General features: G+C 43.0%; 1 protein-coding gene across 1 annotated transcript in view; it reads right to left on the bottom strand.

Annotated features, from left to right (window-relative positions):
- TRMT2B (tRNA methyltransferase 2 homolog B) overlaps positions 1–1,481 on the bottom strand; it is a 61,399-nt gene extending 59,918 nt beyond the window's left edge. The window contains exon 1 of the mRNA XM_080652680.1: positions 1,402–1,481. The gene's annotated coding sequence lies outside the window, so the exon portion shown is untranslated. The remainder of the gene's footprint in view (positions 1–1,401) is intronic.
- Between the last annotated feature and the right edge of the window lie 7,041 nt (positions 1,482–8,522).

Genomic DNA, 8,522 nt, shown 5'->3' on the forward strand with positions numbered 1-8,522 from the left:
TTAAGGCCTGCCCTGGACCACCTGCTAATACTATCAAATGTATGTGAACTATGATAGATATTTTTCCAGGGTGAGGCAAATGTACTTAATATTTTTTTTTAAAAAAAGCAAAAGCCATTGAGAAGACATGAGTGAAAAGGCAGGAGACAAAGAATAAAGAATGGTTGTGGGGAAGGCATGAGGAGGCTCAGACCATAGGGGGAGGGAGTGGTGCTGGTCCAGGAAAGGGGCCCTGCCCCTCCAGCTGGCAGGGAAGAATGAAGGAAGCTCCAGGCCCATTTTGGGGTTGGCAAAGGAGGGACAGGGGAGCTGAGGAATTTGGAGACAGCTACATTTACACTTTTAAACTTTTGGGGGCAATGGGAGGATCCTCTCACTGGTGACTGCCACCATGAGACTGAGCTCTACTTACCCTGTACCCCAGCAGAAGGCCCCTTGTCAATCTAGGTTTCTTCCTCCAAATTATCAGGTATTGTCTAAAATAGGATCCTACTATTTTAGAGTATCAACCAGCCATTTCTCCCAGTAAAGAGCCTTTCATCATAGTTAGCAAATTCTGTGGTGAAATATATTTTTCAAGGCAGCAGAGTAACACTAGTCAAGGTGAGTTATGTTTTCTTTTTTTCCTGTCTGAGGGGGCATTTGTTCACAGAAAAGACTATTTTTATAGTTTTTCCTGTTTTAAATAAATACTTGGATTATTTTTAAGTGTGTGACAACTGCTTTATTTCTGCCTCAGGAAGTGATCTGAAAGGGACCCAGGGTCCAGAGCTGCTAGATAGGAAGGTAGGCTAACTCTCTAGGGCTGGTATGGCTAACCTACGTGAAATGCTCCAAGTTCAAATCAGAGACTATGTGATAGGTAGATTTGAACTGGGCCAAGGATCTCCTGAGGCAAAACGTTCATCCACAGGCAAAGTCCTGCTTACATTCTCTGTCCACCCTTCCTTCCTTCAGAACCATGTCTGGCTCCAGGCATGGTTCCTGGCTAAATCAGACAGATGGGTTTATTGCTTGATCTTGACTGCAACCCACGAGCAATTGGGTCCTTCCTTTCCCCACCAGACCCTCTCACCAGCTCCTCCAGCCCCCTTTCCTTTGCGGAAGTTCTGCCCTCCACATCTGTTGAAAGGGTTCACTAGGAAAGACTGCCACTGTACTTAGGCGGGCTGCAGGGCTTGAGGAGGTCTGGAAGGACAGGGTGGAGCGTTTGGGGAGGACGTCATAGCACGGACTCAGGCTAGACGCGACCTTGGAGACAGCGTAGAGTTGTGTCAGTCTCGTCCCCAGCCCCACCTGCCTCCTCAATTCCCAGCCGGAGGGCAATTTAGCGCAGTCAGCAGTTTTCAGTACACTAAGAATTAAATCGGATTTTCTGGACTCTCCACCTATCCCCCTTACCTTCTAACCAATAAATCCTCTTAAAGGCCTGAGGTGGCAAACAAAAAAACCTGCGAGTGGCCTGGATCGCTGCCGCTGGGAAGAGTCACTTCCTGGTGCGCCAGGCGCCAGAACCCAGACACAGGCGCAGCTGGTCACGCGGAGCTCCTCCCAGGCGTCTCAGACGCCGGCCGCCCTTACTCTGCAGGGGGCGCTTCTCTGGAGACCTTCTTCAAAAGCACATCTCGCCCCATTGCTCGGCGCCTTCCTTCCCAAGCTCTCCTCCCCTCCCCGCGACCCAGCCCACCACCTGCTCTTTGCACTGTCCCATGGATGAATCTGGATAAGCCTCGAAAATCACACAAAAATTCGCACTGCAGTGTTAATAGTGTTGACCTTCTCTTGGGTACTTGTGGCTTAACTCTTTCAACTGAAAGAATAGATTTCTAATGGTAGAATTGCAAGTACCATATCCAAAATGCGTCGAAAAACTAGGAGACGAAGGGGGTTTTCTCAAATCGCAGCCTTTTATAAAAGGCTGCCCAACCCTGGTCGGGTCGCTCAGTTGATTAGAGCGTGGTCCGGATATGCCAGGTTGCAGGTTTGATCTCTGGTCAAGAATTCATAAATAAATGCAATTTTAAAAATCAATCTCCATCTCTCTCTCTTTCTCTCTCACTCTCTCTCCCCCTCTCTCAATAATTTTTTAAAAAGCAGCCCTATTTTGGGCCATAGACTTTTCCAGGCATTTCTTCTCCCTCTATTTTATAATGCATCCTAAAAGTATTATGTTATGACAAGATAAATATGGTTTCGTAAGTGGATCCCAGGCAAGGCTACTAAATACTAAAACCTCAGGGAAATAATTTTTTTCTTTAACTGCAGAACTCAGAAGGAGGCCAGAGACAACTAGTTCATTTACCAGCTCCTAGACTACATTCAATGAGTCCTCTAATTTTTTGAGGAGTCACGAGCCCAGCCAAATGAGTAAGAGAGAGAACACTGAAAGATGCACACATGTATGTGCTGTAAAAAAATTAAATTAAACATGGACTAGCACCTCAAATAAAAGCAAACATTAAGTCAGCTAGACCAAGGCTCAATGCCCAGATCTGCCACTTATAAGCTGTGTGAACTGGGGCAAGTTGCTTAATTGTTCAATTTCCTCATCTGAAAAAAATGTCCATAATAATTGCACCTATCTTGTGATGAAGATTAAATAATTTAATGCATGCAAAGTGCTTAGAGCAGAGTAAGCACACACTCAATAAATGTTAACTAGTATCATTCAAAAATAATTTTATGTACTGTGTATGCATATACACACATGCAGGCACATGCATGTTTACCTTTTTATTTTTTATTTTTTTTAATTTAATAAATCTTTATTGTTCAGATTATTACAATTGTTCCTCTTATTTTCCCCATAGCTACCCTCCACCCGGTTCTCACCCCATCCTCTGCCCTTACCCCCCACCCCACTGTCCTCATCCATAGGTGTATGATTTTAGTCCAGTCTCTTCCCACACCCCCCACACCCCTTTCCCCCGAGAATTGTCAGTCCACTCCCTTTCTATGCCCCTGATCCTATTATATTCACCAGTTTATTCTGTTCATCAGATTTTTTATTCACTTGATTTTTAGATTCACTTGTTGATAGATATGTATTTGTTGTTCATAAGTTTTATCTTTACCTTTTTCTTCTTCTTCCTCGTCTTAAAGAATACCCTTCAGCATTTCATATAATACTGGTTTGGTGGTGATGAACTCCTTTAGCTTTTTCTTATCTGTGAAGCTCTTTATCTGACCTTCAATTCTGAATGATAGCTTTGCTGGGTAGAGTAATCTTGGTTGTAGGTTCTTGCTATTCATCACTTTGAATATTTCTTGCCACTCCCATCTGGCCTACATAGTTTCTGTTGAGAAATCAGCTGACAGTCGTATGGGTGCTCCCTTGTAGGTAATTAACTGTTTTTCTCTTGCTGCTTTTAATATTCTCTCTTTGTCTTTTGCTCTTGGCATTTTAATTATGATGTGTCTTGGTGTAGTCCTCTTTGGATTCCTTTTGTCTGGGATTCTCTGCGCTTCCCGGACTTGTAAGTCTATTTCTTTCACCAGGTGGGGGAAGTTTTCTGTCATTATTTCTTCCAATAGGTTTTCAGTATCTTGCTCTCTCTCTTCTTCTGGCACTCCCATAATTCGGATGTTGGTACACTTGAGGTTGTCCCAGAGGCTCCTTACACTATCTTCAAATTTTTGGATTCTTTTTTCTTTTTGCTTTTCCAGTTGAGTGTTTTTGCTTCTTTGTATTTCAAATCTTTGACTTGATTCTTGCGGTCCTGTAGTCTGCTGTTAGGTCTCTGTATAATATTTTTTTATTTCAGTCAGTGTATGTTTAAATTCTAGTTGGTCCTTTTTCATATCCTCGAGGGTCTTACTAAATTTATCAGCCTTTTCTAGGAAATTCTTGAAAAACCTTATAACTGTGGTTTTGAACTCTATATCCAGTCGTTTGCTTTCCTCCATTTCTTTCATTTGTGATCTGTTTCTTTGTCTCCACATTTTGGCTGCTTTCCTGAGTTGATAGAGTGGCTTAGTGTGCTAGGTGTCCTATAGGGCCCAGTGGCTCAGCCTCCCCAGTTACCTGAGGTGGACACTCTTGGTGCATCACTTTGTGGGCTGTGTGCACAGTCTTGTTGTAGTTTAGCCTTGATTGTTGCTGGTATCACTGGGAGGAATTGTCCTCCAGGCCACTTGGCTGTGAGGATCAGCTGTGTCTATGATGGGAGAACTTCTGTGCTGGAGACACCCTTATGAGACAAGACTTGCAAAATTGCAAAAGCCTCTGTGCTCAGCTTGGATGGGGCAGAGTCTCAGGGTGGAGCAGACAGCATTGGCTTCCCGTCAGCCCTGCCTTATGAGGCCCCTGGGTCTCAGTGTCCCTCGGTAATCACTGCAAACACCTCTGAGAGAAAGCCGCCCTCAAGTTCCTCCTGCTGCCAGACAGTCCAGTTTCTCCCCGAATGAGTCTGGGTTCCCAGAGTCTCTCCTGGAACTGGAGTTCAGTGCAGTCGGGAACTTCTGTCTCCCTCCCGCTTGAGAAAGCCAGCCACGCACTCAGCCACCAGTCCTCTCCACGCGTATCTCCATACCTCAGCCTTTTGCAGCTCCTCTGAGTCTCAATGTGCTTTTCTCTTTCCTTCTAGTTGTAGAATTTCCACTTGGCCAGCTTTCCTGTGGTTCTGGATGGTGTCCGTTTTGTCTTTTAGTTGTAGTTTTGAAATTGTTGTGCGAAGCAGCAGTTTACTTATGCCGCCATCTTGGTTTCTCCCCTGTAATCCATGTCTACCTTTTTAAAAAAAAGAGAGATCCTTATACTTCCCATTGTAAAGGCTTGACCTGGTAAATGCTTGACTCAAATTCTGGTCTTCCTAACTGCTCTCATGGCTCTTAAGCACAATTTGAGCTCAGACCACTGCTTTGGGTTTCTTAGCCTGAATAGCCCTATCAAGTGAGACCAGGCTAGAGAATTCACCTTTGGATCCCTTTTCCCTTTCTCTTCTTTTAGTCCCCACTGATGGGGATAGCCAGCTCTACTCCTTTCCTTGTCCCTTCTTCCCCTTTCTTCTCCCCTTGCCCTTCTGCTCCTTTAACATTTCTCATCTTGGATTCCTTTGTTGTGCCTTGCACAGAGACAGGTGCCCAGTAGGAGCTCAATAAATAACTGATTAATTGAACTGAATCCCACCTTGTCTACTGAAAGGGAAAGGGCTTGTCTTCACTCACCCCTCCTTACCACTTGTTCTGGGCATCCAAGCAAACTTATTTAAAGCAGGTATGTCATTGGAGAAGGCAGACCCTGAGGGGTAAAGAGAGAACAGATATTAAGGAAGCTATAATGTAATCATTTAGCCATAACCCTTTTATATTCATTTAATCTGATAAAGTTATTTTTTTATAAAAGAGAAACCATTACATTTGTAAGAGGGGAAAGAAACACCTCATATTATAGAAAAGGTTAGACTCTTCAACCAGTGACAAGTGAATAAATGGATATATCATAGTGTTATTGGTGTGGAGCGCTCTGTGTCCCCATCTGCTGTCAGTAGAAGTGAGCTTCTTGCAATGTCATCAGAAAAGTAATTTTCTGAGACTCCCACAGGAGAATGAGTGGTATTTATTTGCGTAAAATGAAACCCCTGAGTTTCCAAGGTCCATCTCCCTCTGTCCTGCCAAAGAAAAGGTCCAGCTGTGTCTTTAGCAGAGCTAGGATTAAAGTCATTCCCACTCCGTATTTGCACAGACCAGACCAGCATAAGGCTAGCTTTGTTTGTGTTCCCAGCTGTAGTCCATTGCATGTGGGATCTGCATGGCCAGGGGGCATGTGGGGTCTAGGGCCACATGGCTATGGATGGAACAGGGGTGAGTGCAAGGAAGCAGGGGCAAAGCCAGAGGAACAAGAGAAAAAGAATTCCTTTGTCTGGGGATTTTAATCTTCTAAGATTTTCCCAGCTTGTAGTGGCTCCACCCACTTGGCCAATTATCTTTGTTCCAGGGCAGACTGACAGGCAAGTATCTTCCCTATATCGCTCCAACTTCACTGCACTTTCATCCATCTTCCCCTTACCCCAGTAATATGCAGGGAATAGACCAATGGTTCCCAGGAAAATGTGAAATTGCTGCTTCCTGGTGAAGTTGCCCAGATGACTATTCTTATAATGTCTGGCCTTCTCTTTGCTCCTTCCTATTATTAACTAGCTAATTACAACAGTAACAATAGGTGCTAAACAATATTATTAAATTAATTAAGAACTGAAATGTTAAACTGCTTTAAAAAATTAAATAAGAACTGAAACCAAGATAACCTTTGCTTAACTTTATCATCAAATCAAATCACAACAAAATGAGGACTCGAGAAATTTGTCAAACATGCTCATTTTTGCCCTAGCCAGTTTGGCTCAGTGGATAGAGCATCAGCCTTCGAACTGAAGGGTCCCGGGCACATGCCCAGGTTATGGGCTCGATTCCCAGTGGGGGGCATGCAGGAGGCAGCTGATCAGTGATTCTCTCTCATCATTGATGTTTCTATCTCTCTCTCCCTCTCCCTTCCTCTCTGAAATCAATAAAAATATATTTTTAAAAAACATGTTCATTTTTGTTCAAGCAAAACATTTCTGAGGGCTATAGCATTAGCTCTCAGAAATAACATGTATTAAAATCACTTGGCAGTTATGACTAGTTTGGTTCCACTAACCACTTTCCTCAGGTGTGCTTCCCTTCCAACTAGGACTGTATTAGAGGCTAAAGGGCATAGACACACAAACCATGCCCTCTCAATTGTGTGTGCTGATGGAAAGATAAGATACACAAAGTGAGAATATGCAACAATGGGTTTTGATAATTCTAGGAAAGCAGTGATCTTCTTAGTAGTCAGAATGAAGAGAATGTGAAGTGAGTTAAATGCATACATTTGAATAACCTGAAAGGAGGTGGGGGCAGAAGCATGAAAGCAGAAATGAACAATATGTGTCCCAAGGCCTATAAGGAGGCAGGTCTGGCTGGATGAGAGAGTGGTTCTGGAATAATTGGAGATCCAGTTATCAGATGAATAGTTCCTGGAAGATAATGAAGGTTCTGTAGTGCTGAGCTGAGGGGTTTGATCTAGTTCCTTAACAATCAGCAGCTAATGAAGAGTTTTTCATGAGATGTTTCTGGAAGAGAATCCTAGTAGCTGTGTGTAGAACAGATTTTAAGGTATAGTGACCTGGAAGCTGAGGAAAACTGCTGCAGTCATCCAGATGGGAGGAGCTAATTTTCTGTAGTAAGGCCGGCCACACAGCATCTACAAAAATTTCTCAAAATGGGGATGGAGGCTTTTCTGCAATGTAATTGGCTGGGTGATTGAAACAAATGAGGGTTCTTGAATCCTATCTCACACCTACAGAATCCAAATCTCAGGGGGAAAGGCTCAGGAATATCTGGGTTTTTAACAAGCACCCCAGTTGATGCCTATTCAAATTTCAGCCTACCACCATGCATCAACTGAAATTCCAGATGAATCAGTTGAAGGTAAAAGAACTCAAATCATAAAAGCCCTAAAATAAAATATAGATGATTATGCTGAAATGTGGATGGAAGAGGACTTTTTAAAAAATATATTTTATTGATATTTTACAGAGAGGAAGGGAGAGAGATAGAGAGTTAGAAACATCGAAGAGAGAGAAAAATCGATCAGCTGCCTCCTGCACACCTCCTACAGGGGATGTGCCCGCAACCACAGTACGTGCCCTTGACCGGAATCGAACCTGGGACCTTTCAGTCCGCAGGCGGATGCTCTATCCACTGAGCCAAACCGGTTTTGGCCGGAAGAGGACTTTCTAAACTGAAAAGAAGTTAAAAAAAAAAAAACCTATCATGTAGGTAGATTTTATTTTATTTTTTTTAATAAATCTTTATTCAGATTATTACAATTATTTCTCCTTTTTCCCCCCATAGCTCCCCTCCACCCAGTTCCCACCCCACCTTCTGCCCTTACCTCCCCCCCACTGTCCTTATCCATAGGTGTATGATTTTTGTCCAGTCTCTTCATGAACGCCCCCATACCCCTTTCCCCCTGAGAATTATCAGTCCATTCCCTTTCTATGCCCCTGATTCTATTATACTCACCAGATTATTCTGTTCCTCAGGTTTTTAATTCACTTGATTTTTAGGTTCCCTTGTTGATAGATATGTATTTGTTGTTCATAATTTTTCTCTTTACTTTTTTCTTCTTCCTCTTCTTTAAGAATACCTTTCAGCATTTCATATAATACTGGTTTGGTGGTGATGAACTCCTTCAGCTTTTTCTTATCTGTGAAGCTCTTTATCTGACCTTCAATTCTGAATGATAGCTTTGCTGGGTAGAGTAATCTTGGTTGTAGGTTCTTGCTATTCATCACATTGAAAATTTCTTGCCACTCCCGTCTGGCCTGCATAGTTTCTGTTGAGAAATCAGCTGACAGTCGTATGGGTGCTCCCTTGTAGGTAATTAACTGTTTTTCTCTTGCTGCTTTTAATATTCTCTCTTTGTCTTTTGCTCTTGGCATTTTAATTATGATGTGTCTTGGTGTGGTCCTCTTTGGATTCCTTTTGTTTGGGGTTCT

This window comes from Plecotus auritus (assembly GCF_963455305.1).
Source record: "Plecotus auritus genome assembly, chromosome: X".
NCBI lineage: Eukaryota > Metazoa > Chordata > Mammalia > Chiroptera > Vespertilionidae > Plecotus > Plecotus auritus.